A 9,550-nucleotide genomic window follows, 5' to 3' on the forward strand; every position below is an offset into this window, starting at 1 on the left:
TCAGAGAACATTTGCCTGATGCAGCTGCTTATGTTTGGATTAAAGTGGACGATTCACCAGTAGAATTTTATTTGAACAGTACAAGAATTCAGCAAAATTGTTTATCGGGGCATCCGATGGCGTCTTCAGAATTTGTATGATATGTTGGTTGAATGCCACACCAATGTGTCGAATTCTAACATTCGGAAATACCAGATATTTTGCATTTATTAAAATACGTTTCAATGTGCTTGAATACGCTCAATATACTACATCAAAAATTGTATTTGTATAGATATTTCATTTATTCCTATAACAAATACAATAGTTGAAAGAACTAATGATCGTGATAATAAAAGTTTTACTTGTGGATTAAAGTTTTCCTCGTTGGCTTTAGGGAATGTTCATATGGTTGTAGGACCTATCCAACCAAAGCAGTTATCCTTTCCTGGGCTCAGGAGATCAATTGGGTTTGTTAGTTCTTGTTTTCTGCCAGGGGAGGATACCAATACCACTAGGATGTCTGCTAAGGGCTCCACTTCCCTTGCCCAATGCCAACATCCATGCTTCTACCAAGATCTTTCTAAGTGTGGGCCCTAACTGACTGATGGAGGGGCAGCAACTGGCTGCCGGTGTTCTGGCAGATAGTGTCCTGCCATCATATAGTGTCCGCCCTGTACTGCGCATGTGCAGTACGGGGTAGACGAAGCTTCGGAAAATCTCTGAAGATGAACGGCGCCTTCGCCGTGAGTGGAGGTGTTAGCTCCCCCATCCAAGCGGACACAGGGATGTGAAAATTAGAGGGCCGCTCGCCACACTTCGGGCGTCGACCTCGCTGCGCTCGGCTCTTTTTTTCTAACTCTATGTCCACTTGGATGGTGGGGATAGAACCTGGACTCACGGCGCAGGCGCCGTTCATCCTTGGCTATTTTCGGAATCTGTGTATGCTATGTACTGCGCATGCGCAGTACACAGCGGACACTATCCGATGGGGGACCATATTTGATAGGACACCGGGTATAGTTGGTATTGCTGATCAGTGTATTCTGAAGGCGGAGAAGTTTCCTCACTGTCAGAATACAAAAGGATCTTTCTGTTTGCAATAGATAATGTGGCTTCTGGTGGCTCCAGCATAAGCAGCTTGAAATTTCTGTAGAAACCAAACGAGTTCCTGTAAACAAGTTGTTTAGAAGACAATTATCAGATATGCGACTCCAGCTCTCCAAATTACCATTTTAATGACCTCATTTGGTCTTCAAACAGTGGAGCTCAGTAGAAAAGATAAACAGAGAGAAGAGATAAGAGTCACATCCCACCCAAAGGTAACCATAGATAGGTTCTTCATAGTCTACAGACATCAGAGAACGTTTGCCTGATGCAACTGTTTATGTTTGGATTAAAGTTGACGATTTACCAGTAGAATTTTATTTGAACAATGGTACAAAAATTCAGCAAAATTGTTTATCAGGGCATCCGATGACATCATCAGAATTTGTATGATCTGTTGGTTGACTGCCATATCAATGTGTCGAATTCTAACATTCGGAAATGCCAGATATTCTGCATTTATTAAAATATGCTTCAATGTGCTTGAATACACTCAATACACTACATCAGAAATTTTATTTGTATTGATATTTCAAATATGCATAGCATACTAGCTCATTATGAATAACTTACCTGAGAACGAAGCCCCCGAAGTGGTCCTCCGTCTTCCTCTTCGCCACTGACATGGATCCCGGAGCGACTTCGTCAGAGCCGCGAGGACGTCACTCCCGCGCATGCGCGCGGGAGCCGACACTCGCGGCATATCGCCGGGATCTGCGGCCTGCCCAGTGCGCCTGCGCGCCGATGTCTACGGCGCAAGCGCCGTAGACAGCGGTGGCTGTCTTCGGGTAAATATCTCCTAAACCATATAGGTTTAGGAGATATTTCTTGGACCTACAGGTAAGCCTTAATCTAGGCTTTCCTGTAGGTCAAAGTGGTTTATAATGCCGCGTACACACGTGGCGGACTGTCTGGCCAACTTAGTCCGTCAGACAATCCGACGGACAGTCCGTCATACTTTCGAATGAACGGACTTGCCCACACATGGCACTTTTTGAGCGGACTAATACGGCGGACTAAGTCTGCCATACTATCCGCCCTACTTTTGAAATGAACGGCCTCGCCCACGCACGCGGAGGAAAGTCCGCTCATTTCGAGCGCGTCTCCAGGTAGGCGGGGCCCGCGAAGGAGACGTCGCTGACCCCCCCCCCGCCTGGTATGGACTTAAAGGGGAACCCCAACGCCGAAAAAAATCGGCGTGGGGGTCCCCCCCAAGTCCACAACAGACCCTTGTCCGAGCACGCTACCCGGCCGGCCAGGAAAGGGGTGCGAGCGACCGCCCCCCCCTCCTGAGCCGTACCAGGCCGCGTGCCCTCAACATGGGGGGGTGCCTTGGGGAAGGGGGGGCCGCGCGGCCCCCCCCACCCCAAAGCACCTTGTCTCCATGTTGATGAGGACAAGGGCCTCTTCCCGACAACCCTGGCCGTTGGTTGTCGGGGTCTGCGGACGGGGGGCTTATCGGAATCCGGGAGCCCCCTTTAATAAGGGGGCCCCCGGATACCGGCCCCCCACCCTATGTGAATGAGTATGGGGTACAATGTACCCCTACCCATTCACCTGTAAAATAAAAGTACCGGCGACGGCGGCGACAGAAGAACCAAAGAGGGGGACAAGACCCCCGAAGTCGGGAGAAGAGGCCGGCGGCGAGGAAGAAAGCCGGACTCCTCCACTAGCAAAAGAGCTACAAGAAGATAGCGGAGGAGTCCGGCGAGAAGACCCCCGAAGACGGAAGACCCCCGGAGCTGTGCAATAAAGTATTTTATCTCGTGTGTTGTTTTTTTTGGTACTTTTATTTTACAGGTGAATGGGTAGGGGTACATTGTACCCCATACTCATTCACATAGGGTGGGGGGGCCGGTATCCGGGGGCCCCCTTATTAAAGGGGGCTCCCGGATTCCGATAAGCCCCCCGCCCGCAGACCCCGACAACCAACGGCCAGGGTTGTCGGGAAGAGGCCCTTGTCCTCATCAACATGGGGACAAGGTGCTTTGGGGTGGGGGGGCCGCGCGGCCCCCCCTTCCCCAAGGCACCCCCCCATGTTGAGGGCACGCGGCCTGGTACGGCTCAGGAGGGGGGGGCGCTCGCTCGCCCCCCTTTCCTGGCCGGCCAGGTAGCGTGCTCGGACAAGGGTCTGTTGTGGACTTGGGGGGGACCCCCACGCCGATTTTTTTCGGCGTTGGGGTTCCCCTTTAAGTCCATACCAGGCGGCGGGGCCAGCGACGTTTCCGTCGCGGGCCCGCCTACCTGGATACCCGCTCGAAATGAGCGGACTTTTCTCCGGGCGGGAAAAGTCCGCTCATTTCAAAAGTACGGCGGACTGGCACACACACGGGCGGATTGTCCGCCGAAATGCGAGTCCAGCGGACAGTATTTCCAACATTCCGAAATACTTGGTCCGCCAGACTGCACGCTGAAAAAGTCCACTGAAGTCCACACACGAGCGGACTGTCCGCTGAAATGTGTTTCGGCGGACTAAGTAGGCCAGCCAGTCCGCCCGTGTGTACGCGGCTTAAAGCCGCGTACACACGGGCGGACTGTCTGGCCAACTAAGTCCGTCAGACAATCCGACAGACAGTCCGTCCTACTTTTGAATGAACGGACTTGACCACACACGATGAACAGACAGTCCGCTGAAAGCTTGCGCGATGACGTGTACAGCACGTACGACGGGACTAGAAATACGACTCCCAATACACTGCAATGCAACCTTCGGCCGTGTAAATCCTTTCTGAGCATGCGCCATACTTAGTCCGTCCAACTTGCCTACTCACGAGCGGACTGTCCGCTGAAACCAAAGTTGGACGGACAATATTACGGAAATTCCGAAAGACTTAGTCCGCCAGACTGTCCGCTGAAAAAAGTCTGCTGAAGCCCACACACGAGCGGACTGTCCGCTGAAATGTGTTTCAGCGGACTAAGTTGGACGGACAGTCCTCTCGTGTGTACGCGGCCTAAGGGTTTACAACCACTTTAATAAGTATCACGGAGCTGAAATATTCCTTAAGGATTATGGCCTATTTTATTTAAATTGGAAAAAGCTCAACTTTCAGTTGCTGGTTATGAACAGTGTATACTACAGTACATTACTGATGCCCAACTTTTAGCCCAAAGGCCACTTGTAGTCCTTGGTATAGGAGCAGCCTGGGAGTGTTGACTTTGTAAAGGTGTTGTAATGACAGTGATCTTTAGCAGTCTAATTAATATAATTTTTTTTCCGATCACTGACAGTCTCCTGCTGCATGAATCCAATCTCCAATCACATTTGTGGCATGTCAGTCGTCTTCGACCAGCAGTCTTGGGCCACCTTCTGTAGCATTATGTATAGTGAATATAATGTATGACCCCTTGGTAATGTCAGGGCCTGCAGATGAGGCCCCTTGTACCACTTAAGTTGGCAAGTCAAGAGGTCAAGTGGTTAACCATTGGAAAATCAAACTAACATGTCAAAAACAAATTTGTTTCGAACAACATTTTATGGCCAGCTAAAGTCTCTGGAGAACTCTGTGGGGTGTCTTATAAATGTTTACCCACAGCTCAACCAAGCACGCATGTTTATGTTGAAGGACAGGGGAAGGGGAGGAGACCCGATGGCTCAATATTGCTTATCACATTAAAATCAATAGTGTTCAGATATCTGATTGATTGCCGCCCTGAAAGACAAACGCAATCTCTTTGACAACAACTAGACTGGGTATCTGTCACCCCTGATTATCAGGAACGATCAGACCCATGAAGAAGCTTTTATTTTGATCTGACCTCTAGGTTTGGGTGTCACAGTTTAATTGCAGGGACCAAAAAGAGCCTTTATAAATGGAGATAAGGGGTTAGCTCTTGACATTAGTACAAGGCCTCTTTTTTTTAACCACCTCTAAATGCTCCTCCATGTTAGCTTATCCATCCATGCACACATAAACTTTCAGATGCGTTTGGAGGTACAGTGCCTTGCGAAAGTATTTGGCCCCCTTGAACTTTTCAACCTTTTGCCACATTTCAGGCTTCAAACATAAAGATATAAAATTTTAATTTTTTGTGAAGAATCACCAACAAGTGGGACACAATTGTGAAGTGGAACGAAATCTATTGGATATTTTAAACTTTTTTAGCAAATAACAAACTGAAAAGTGGTGCGTGCAAAATGATTCGGCCCCTTTACTTTCAGTGCAGCAAACTCACTCCAGAAGTTCAGCGAGGATCTCTGAATGATCCAATGTTGTCCTAAATGACTGATGGTGATAAATAGAATCCACCTGTGTGTAATCAAGTCTCTGTATAAATGCACCTGCTCTGTGATAGTCTCAGGGTTCTGTTGAAAGCGCAGAGAGCATCATGAAGACCAAGGAACACACCAGGCAGGTCCGTAATACTGTTGTGGAGAAGTTCAAAGCCGGATTTGGATACAAAAAGATTTCCCAAGCTTTAAACATCCCAAGGAGCACTGTGCAAGCGATCATTTTGAAATGGAAGGAGTATCAGACCACTGCAAATCTACCAAGACCTGGCCACCCCTCTAGACTTTCATCTCAGACAAGGAGAAGACTGATCAGAGATGCAGCCAAGAGGCCCATGATCACTCTGAATGAACTGCAGAGAACTACAGCTGAGGTGGGAGAGTCTGTCCATAGGACAACAATCAGTCGTACACTGCACAAATCTGGCCTTTATGGAAGAGTGGCAAGAAGAAAGCCATTTCTCAAAGATATCCATAAAAAGTCTTGTCTAAAGTTTGCCAAAAGCCACCTGGAAGACACACCAAACATGTGGAAGAAGGTGCTCTGGTCAGATGAAACCAAAATCGAACTTTTTGCCCACAATGCAAAACGATATGTTTGGCGTAAAAGCAACACAGCTCATCACCCTCAACACACCATCCCCACTGTCAAACATGGTGGTGGCAGCATCATGGTTTGGGCCTGCTTTTCTTCAGCAGGGACAGGGAAGATGGTTAAAATTGAGGGGAAGATGGATGCAGCCAAATACAGGACCATTCTGGATGAAAACCTGTTGGAGTCTGCAAAATACCTGAAACTGGGATGGAGATTTATCTTCCAACAAGACAATGATCCCAAACATACAGCAAAATCTACAAAGGAATGGTTGACAAATAAACGTATCCAGGTGTTAGAATGGCCAAGTCAAAGTCCAGACCTGAATCCAATCGAGAATCTGTGGAAAGAGCTGAAAACTGCTGTTCACAAACGCTCTCCATCCAACCTCACTGAGCTCGAGCTGTTTTGCAAGGAAGAATGGGCAAGAATTTCAGTCTCTCGATGTGCAAAACTGATAGAGACATACCCCAAGCGACTTGCAGCTGTAATCGCAGCAAAAGGTGGCTCTACAAAGTATTAACGCAAGGGGGCTGAATAATTTTGCACGCCCCACTTTTCATTTTTTTATTCGTTAAAAAAGTTTCAAAAATCCAATAGATTTCGTTCCACTTCACAATTGTGTCCCACTTGTTGGTGATTCTTCACAAAAAATAAAAATGTTATATCTTTATGTTTGAAGCCTGAAATGTGGCAAAAGGTTGAAAAGTTCAAGGGGGCCGAATACTTTCGCAAGGCACTGTATAAGCGTTTGGGGGCAGTAGAAAAAAAAAACGACAGCCTGTGCGTTCCAGGATCAGATGCTGTTGAGCTGTAAAAACGAAAAAAAAAAAAAACCCTCAAAAAACTCGGCTAAACGCTGTCACATCTTTTCCTGCCTTTTTGTCATTCTATCATTCCAACACCCCAACGACCCCCCCCCCCCCCCCACAGCACTCTTCACCGCACCCCCCCCCCCCCCTCCTTTACATCACATCTCCTTTCCCCACCAGCACTTCCCCCCTTTACATAACCCCCCACAGCACTTGCCCGCCCTACAACAATGTGGTCTGCCTCTCACATCTGCCCCCCTCTTCAAATCACCCACCCCCCACTCCTCCACACAGCACTGCCCCCCCCCCCCCCCTTTACTCTCCTACCTTACACAGAGAGCGGGAGGCAGAATAGCAATGAGCGGAGGACGGGAGGCTCAGCAGCACTGAATGGAGGGCAGGAGCAGGAGCTGCCAGAGTTAATGTTTCATATTAACAAACTGGCGATTGGTTGCTAGGACCACCCGCCGTCCTAGCAACCAAGTACTTGCGAGTCAATCTGGAAAGTTAACTCGTGCAGCTCCTGTTCTTGCCCTCCATTCAGTTCTGTTGAGCCTCCCACCCATTGCTATCCTGCCTCCCGCTCTCCGCTCTGCCTTGAGAATGACAGGGGGAAAGAAGCGGCTCCTAAATTGCATGACCGTGGGTCTGGATGGGACAGTGGCCCGGCCGGGTAAGCACCATGGTCCGCTATTTAGTGATGCCTAAAGTATGGCTTATATTGCCTGTATACCGTGTGTACAATAACCCTGCATTGTAGGTAATTCCACATCAAGGGATATGGTAAATAATACACCTGACCCTTGCACTCCCAGACTAAAAAAGCTTTTCACCTTTTCAGTATTGGAAGGGGGGGGGGGGGGGGGCATCACAAGGGTACATTTTGTCTAATTCCTGGAGCTCAGTTTTAAATGCACCGGGCCCTATAGTCTAAAAATCTGCAGTACATGTACTGTATGCACTCTAACCACACACGAGTGAATGGAATCTCTCTTGAATTAACCAGTTTTTTATGTACAGAATAAACAAATCCTTTGCCTTTTATTAAAATTTTAAACTGAATGGGTTGTTTTACGAAATGATCGTTTACAATCGCTTTAAATGTAAAAAAAAAAAAAAAATGTGAATGAGTTCTTAATGGTTGATGTTTCAGCACTATATAGTAAGTCTAGGTAAACGCACAGGAGTCAAAGCAGTTGTACCTGTTTTCTTCTTTTCCCGTCAATGGCCGAGCGCTTCGCCTGCATCCAGCATTTTCCGGATGCGTGAACCGTACCGACAAGTTTTTGACACCACTTCTCAGCCGGGTGAATCGAGTTCACAACCTGGTGAATATCTGCTTTCCTTTTTCCATCCTGAAAATGTGGGTCATGCTGACTCCACCCTGGCTCCTGCTGTTGACACTCGGATGGTATAACCAGATGACGCACGCGGATATCGATAGGTGAAAAGCAATTCGCCGCGAAGTGACGATGCCTTAACCTCTTCTTGGCAAAGCCGTGTTTGTTATGGTGTTGACTTTGGTTTGCGGTAGGGTCGAGCGCGGTTATTCAGGGGTTCATTACATAGTTGAGATGCAATATCAGTTTCTTACTTTCCTCTTCCTTGGCCAGTGCTGAGACGCAAAATTGATGCAACAGGTGTCCCCCCCCCCCCCCACCTGTCTTTTCTGAGCCGGGCTGTCAGCTGCGGCCTGCAGCACATGCGTTCCCGTATTGGAGATGGTGTGGCTGGACCGGTGATAACGGTGGCTAAGAATAGCGATGACAGTATCCCATTACACTAGGCTGTAGGCCCTTATGCTGTATATCACTGGTTCTTAACCACCAGTATGTGTACCCCCGGGGGGTCACTTTCCATGGGGTCAGTGGATACTTGGAGTTCCAAACAGCTTACAAAGTTTTCACGAATAATTGAATCATGTATTAAATAGATATCCGCAAGTGTCTTTACTTATTTGAAGCAGAGGTAGCATCAGATATACACTACGGGGGTTATTTAACCACTTTCAGACCGGACCATTTTGCTGGTCAAAGACCAGACCACTTTTTGCGATTCGGCACTGCGTCGCTTTAACTGACAATTGCGTGGTCGTGCGACGTGGCTCCCAAACAAAATTGATGTCCTTTTTTTCCCACAAATAGAGCTTTCTTTTGGTGGCATTTGATCACCCCTGCGGTTTTTATTTTTTGCGCTATAAACAAAAATAGAGCGACAATTTTGAAAAAAACACATTATTTTTTACTTTTTGTTATAATAAATATCCCCCAAAAATATATAAAAAAACATTTTTTTCCCTCAGTTTAGGCCGATACGTATTCTTCTACATATTTTTGGTAAAAAAAATCGCAATAAGCGATTATTGATTGGTTTGCGCAAAAGTTATAGCGTTTACAAAATAGGGATAGTTTTATAGCATTTTTATTAATAATTTTTTATTATTTTTTTTTTACTAGTAATGGCGGCGATCAGCGATTTTTATTGTGACTGCGACATTGTGGGGGACCCATCGGACATTTTTGGGACCATTGTCATTTATACAATAATCACTGCTATATAAATGCAGTGATTCCTGTGTAAATGACACTGGCAGTGAAGGGGTTAACCAGTGGGTGGCAGTGTAGGGGTTAAGTGTTCCTAGGGGTGTGTTACTAACTGTGGGGGGGTTGGGCTTTCATTTAGTGAACACTGATCTCTGCTCCAATCACATGGAGCAGAGATCAGCGTCACTAGTTGCTAGGCAGAATGGAGAAATGTTGTTTACACAGCATTTCCTCCATTCGGCCGCTCCGTGAGACGATCGCGGGGATGCCCGCGGCGATCGAGTCC

At 47.4% G+C, this 9,550-nt stretch overlaps 1 long non-coding RNA gene across 1 annotated transcript in view; it reads right to left on the reverse strand.

Moving 5' to 3' along the window:
• LOC143926955 (uncharacterized) overlaps positions 1-8,479 on the reverse strand; it is a 190,944-nt gene extending 182,465 nt beyond the window's left edge. The window contains exon 1 of the long non-coding RNA XR_013262164.1: positions 7,924-8,479. This is a non-coding gene — a long non-coding RNA (uncharacterized LOC143926955). The remainder of the gene's footprint in view (positions 1-7,923) is intronic.
• Between the last annotated feature and the right edge of the window lie 1,071 nt (positions 8,480-9,550).

Source organism: Lithobates pipiens, unplaced genomic scaffold, assembly GCF_037356315.1.
Source record: "Lithobates pipiens isolate NorthernLeopardFrog02 unplaced genomic scaffold, aLitPip1_a1.2 Scaffold_23, whole genome shotgun sequence".
Taxonomy (NCBI): Eukaryota; Metazoa; Chordata; class Amphibia; order Anura; family Ranidae; genus Lithobates; species Lithobates pipiens.